At 45.2% G+C, this 5,862-nt stretch overlaps 1 protein-coding gene across 1 annotated transcript in view; it reads left to right on the forward strand.

The window, feature by feature from the left end:
- LOC118419175 overlaps window positions 1-5,862 on the forward strand; it is a 46,832-nt gene that overhangs the window by 35,475 nt on the left and 5,495 nt on the right. The window lies entirely within an intron of this gene.

A 5,862-nucleotide genomic window follows, 5' to 3' on the forward strand; every position in this document is an offset into this window, starting at 1 on the left:
CTTTCATCCGTCATTCTTAGTTCCTGTGAACGCCCCCCCCCCCCTACCAGCTGTCAGCCAATCAGAGAATAGTCTTTCCGTTTTCAAATGCTGTTTCGCATGTATAAGGGTACTGGTCTGTATGTGTAGGTTTACGGTAGATGCTAAGGTGTAGTGAACCGTCGTCTTGGATTTCTGAGGACCGGGGTTTCGCACCGTTTGTTATAGAACGGCGGGTATCCCGGCACGTCTACAGAACGTTCTTGTCCCCGGTGTTGGTCAGCTCCACCGTCAGGTTGTACCGCTGTTGCACCCTGTAGTCCAGCGGAGCCGCCACCACCAACGCCAAGTCCTCGGCACGAACCCCGAACCGCCCCGTATCGTCGCCTGCGGTGATGTTTACTGACCAAAACGTTCCGTTGTTGTCTTCCTCAGAACTAATTATAACGCTGGCGTTGAGAAAATCTCCCAGCCGCACCACTGTGCTGCCAACTGCCACATCCTCGCGTATTTTGACATTTTCACCCGAAACGAAAAGATTTTGATAAGCCTGGAAGCCAGACAGCAGCTCGGACAGCAGAAATACAATGCAGAACACAGCACGGGACGCCATGACTCATGTTGGTACAGCAATGGCTGTCTGTTACCACGTAGCGTGCGTAGTCCAGTGGTTAGCTTCCCTGCCTCTGGAACTAGAAGTTTGAATCCGGCTGTGTCGCTCACCCGACATGCTTAGGTTGTACTAGCCTCCATAGCTGCAGGGCCGGCAGTCAGAAAAGGCCAGCAATCAGCGATCCAGTTCAAAAAGAAATGGCCAGCAAAAGTGTGTTATGAGCCAAAAAAGGCCCCAGAGAGCCTGCTATGGAGGCTAAGGTTGTACGACATGCACCAGGCAGAGTGTTTGAAGTCCTACGACACAGTCAGATGGGGGCAAAGAGAAGAATATGCACAGTATTCCGACCTGACACAAAATGGACGACAACGTTCGAGCTCTCAGCCATAATTACGGTGATGATCTGTGACGGAGTCATTGTTGTCGAACCTGTCGGGGCAAGGTAGAGTAGAATATGTACAGTACAGTAAATATATTCTGACCTGAGACAAAATGAACGACAACGTTAAAGTTCTCAGCTTTCGGTGATGATCTGTCACGGAATCATTGTTGTCGAACCTGTCCGTAATTACTCCAATGAACTTTCCAAAGGTCAATGACCTGCCGCTGACGTGGGAGGAGACAAATGAGGTCGATAAACATCGTGTGACGTCACTTCAGGGTGTTTGCCCCAGGAACCAGAGGTCCTGGGTTCACATCCTGCCATGCTACCGATGTTGTACCCTTGGTAAGGCCTATGTCACATTTCCTACCCGGGGCCCGGCCGGGCTGTTTGCGGGAAGGAAAAAACAAAGTTTATGACGATGACTTGAATTATTTTGGTCCATTTTATGTTATTGTTGTGTTATACGGGAGCAGACAGTTTGCCATGTGCTCAGGTTTACTAGCACACTGCTTGTATTTATGGATGATATGTCGTCAAATAAGGTTGTTGAACAGTCAGTCAATATTTGTAAACCAAATTATTTCCCTCCTCGTCTTGTCTAAGACATAGAGTGAAGAAAAGTAACAGTCAGAGTAAACTCCCACGAAGAAATGACAACAAGCAAGGTAACTTTTCAGGTTAGGTAAATTACAGTCATGCTCGGAAATTGAAGTTTCTGTGAACGCCAACAACTCGTTAAAGTACATCATTGAGGTTTGGGTAGCTCAGCTTATTTTAAATGACAATGCTTGTATACAACCAGTTCACTCAACACTGCCAGTTTAACTGTAGGAGTAGCATTCGTCCATTCACTGCCATCGTCTTGATGGTTTTCCATATCGTACATTGTCTACACTGTCGGTTCTTACAGTACCACTGATAATAGATATTCTTCCTTATCACCCATGTACTTGCTGCGTACAGCGCAATCAAAGCCTTTAAAAGACTTGCTTCCTTTATAATAACTCCATATACTGAGAAGATATGGCAAGACAAACAGGCTTTGTTCCTATTCGGGGCCCGTTGTTTCCATCGTTAGTTTATCTTGATTGATGTTTACAATAACCAACGACTTTACTCGTTCCGGGCGGCATTCCTACATATTCGAATGTTGTGCTGTATTTTTGCAACGTCGGGATGTGCCGGCCCATAGATAGCTTTCATCATCGTTAATGACTGTTTCAAGTAACTCAGAGCTTTACTCTGATTGCCGAGTTTATTCCAACAGGCCCCGATGTTGTGAAGTGATCCAGCAACATCGGGATGTGCTGTTGTTTCGCCATAGATAGCTTTTATCATCTCCAGTGACTGTTCGCAATACCTGAGAGCTTTCCTCTGATCACCAAGGTGAATCCAACAGCCTCCAATGTTGTTAAGTGATGAAGCAATATCGGAATGTTCTGTTGTTTCCCCATAGACAGTTTTCATCATCTTAAATGACTGTTCGAAATACCCGAGACCTTTTTCTGATCGCCAAGGTCGCTCCAACATTTTCCAATGTTGTTGAGTGATGACGTAATAGCGGGATGTGTTTCACCATAGATAGCTTTCTTCATCTTCAGTGATTGTTCAAGAAATTTGATAGCTTTCCTCTTATCATCAAGGTCACTCCAACAGTTTCCAATGTTGTTAGTTGATGACGCGATATTGGGATGTGTTGTTGTTTCGCCATAGATAGCTTTCATCATCTTCAGTGACTCTTCGTGATACCTGAGAGCTATCCTCTTATCGCCAAGGCTATTCCAACAGTTTGCAATGTTGTTAAGTGATTCAGCAATATCGGGATGCACTGTTGTTTCACCATAGATAACTTTCCTCATCTTCAGTGACTGTTCGTAATACCTGATAGCTTTTCTCTTATCGCCAAGGTAGCTCCAACATGTTCCAATACTATTTAGTGATTTAGCAATATTGGGATGTGCTGTTGTTTCGTCATAGATAGCTTTCATCATCTTTAATGACTGTTTGTGATACCAAATAGCTTTCCGCTGATTGCCAAGGTTCATCCAACACGATCCTACATTTCCAAGTAACGAGGCGACGTTGGGATTCTCTTTACTTTCTATATATAAATTATTTCCAACTGTGAGTGCCCGTATGTAGTAGCCCATCGCCTTCTTAAAGTCCCCGCGCATTTGCATGACGTCCCCTAATTCGAAAAGTATTTCAAACTGTTTCTCCTCGTCACTGCCCGCCTCTTCCAGAGCCGCTTCAAACTGAAGTAAGGATGCATCTAAATGGAACAGCCGTTTTGTAATTCGGCCCCTTGTTAGAGATGAGTTGTCAAAAATTGCGTTTGGAAATATCTTTGTCCTTTGACTTCCCTCTCTAACTGTATCAATGATACATTTCTTTAATGGAAAGCAGTATAGTAGTACCTAAATAGCATTTTTGAGTCTGGTATGTAGAAAACTGACTGAACGAAACTGTCGTCTACGCCATCTTTATCCAGTTGTGTTTTCATCTCAGTGAGAGGAGACAGTCTGTCCTTCTGTCCTCCGTTGGCGATGTATGTTCTTAATCGAAGCTCCGCTGAGATGCTGATCAGTACAGTCAAGTGGTGGGCATCTTCCTGACTGATCCGCTGTGTATTCTGTAACTCTCCTATCATTCCCCACACACTGGGGACCGATATACCACAGCAGATACTCAACACGCCAACGGCTACGCTGGGGAAGCGGTATATTTCTTTCTTGACATCCAGAAGTTGTCCCGTTGGCGTAGCATTTGCTAGTTGCTGAACATTATCCCTCAGTACTAGCAGTGCTGACAGCCGTGCCAGAAAAGGTGACCAATCTACGTTTTTAACTCTGTCCGTATATTCGTCCACCAAAGACTTGTCTCCTGTTAAGAAGTTCACCCGTCTGAGGATGTCTGACAGGTGATAGCCTTCCGCCAGGGCGATGCGCAGATGCTGATATTCCGCTAACTTATCAGGAGTCTGGATGAGACTAACGGGGTCCTTGGCTCTGGTTTTGTCTCGTCCAAAAGGAGTCTTAGAAGCCCATGGCATGAAGCCGTCGAAGGCGAAGCCGCGAGGTGTGACGGAGTCAAAGAACCAGTCTTTCTCTGGGTCTTCCGAGAAAAAGTCGTTGAGTGACGGGATGGCCATGGCTGGGAGGATGGTTTCCCCAAGGTTGATGACTTTTAGATGTAAGTAGTGTGTGAGGTTTAGGAAGTACCTCCGTGTATCATCATCATCCTTCCCTTCCTCAATCAGAATGGCGAACTCCAGGTCGGAGTACGGCGTGACCAGTTCTGGGGCCTGTGAGCCCAACCCGATGAAAGCGTACTTACACGGAGGAGGTCCGAGTTTTGCAATACATTCATCTGTCAGTACTTGGATGAACTCCTGTCTGTCAGCTGTGATGCTCTTGAACAAGTTCTTGACTGCTTCAGCTCGTTTGATCTCTACTTCTCTCACGACGGGATCATCTTCGTCATACTGATACGGGTTGTGTTCCTCATGAATTGTGTCTAGCTGAGATTTTACACGGGTACGCATGTTGTCCAGTTCCTTTATATGATCTAACGCGCTGCTGTACGTATAAGGTTCACAGTCTAGGTTACAGGTGTTCTTGAGAAACTGCCTTTCTGTTTCTTGCAGCCTTGTTACCATGTTTTGTTTGTCTCCATCTGTCCGTGCCATGGAGGCGTTATACAGAGCTGATGCCTGTGTGAATGTCCTACCTTCTCCTGTCCGCTTGCCTCGCTCGACGTAGACGTCACCTAACTTGCACAGACAGTCGGCTTCTCTAGCCTTGTCGGGCTTATAGCGATCTGTAGGTAGGAAGTCGAAAAAAATAAAATTCTACAGTTATATTCCACGAGTACTATTTAAAGGTATATCAATATACTCTAGCACTGGCATCTTAACTTGGAAAATAATTAGACGGAGTATGCATGAAAAACGCATAACAAACCGTGAACAAGTTTCAGGGCGGCAGCTAGGTTCTGCTCTGCTGCGTCCAGGTCTCCATTTCCCAAGTCACGGTCTGCCGTCTGGAGGTACCTGTGGTAGGAACTGTAACAGACAGAACAAAATCACTTTCTCCTCTTTTAAACGGCATTCATGATTGCAATGAAATCAAATGAATAATGGAGGATCATATTTATTGAGCTTCGTTATGATGTCATTCCCTGGGGCGCTGCAATGTTTGATACGCAGGGTGCTCCGAAACGGTCTATATTTTGCTGTATACCACCGGATCTAATAGAACGCATTCCGCGTGCACAGCTGCGAGCGTCGCTGACGAAAATTATGGGTCTCGGCCCTACGCCGATGGCCGTCATGAGATCCGACCTAGCTGGTACTTGGCAAGATGAAATGCACCGTGTTATATCCCTGGACTCTGCCCTATCGATTCTACTAAAATAGTTTTGCATCAATTTTTTATTCCATAAAATGCATTGTCAGAGCTTCTTGGTTCATCCCCAACACGTTTTGATTACATTCAAATTCGGAAGATTCATTTTCATGTAGAAACTACTATAAAGCTAAATATACAGTATAAAGAAACGGTTGAAACGAAATTGTCCTCGTCAACTTCTCTGGCGTTTTCAGCATTTTCCGGATCCGCGGTACTTCTTGAGAATTACAGAATCTCCTTTACATTATTCTCAAAATACATACAAAAGGGGATCAAGGCCATTAAAAAGGAATCATTCTTTCAGCACTTACATTTGTCGACGGCGCATATCGTCATTGATGACGTCGCTAGAGGGCGCAGCTGATAAGGGAGAGAAGTTTTCCTTCCGTCCTCTCAAGTCTTGTTGTCGCTGCGTACGTGCTGACCTCTGCGTGAACCGATAAGAGGTCATTGATGATTAACAAGTATAATCATAT

This window comes from Branchiostoma floridae, chromosome 7 (genome assembly GCF_000003815.2).
Source record: "Branchiostoma floridae strain S238N-H82 chromosome 7, Bfl_VNyyK, whole genome shotgun sequence".
NCBI classification, from domain to species: Eukaryota; Metazoa; Chordata; class Leptocardii; order Amphioxiformes; family Branchiostomatidae; genus Branchiostoma; species Branchiostoma floridae.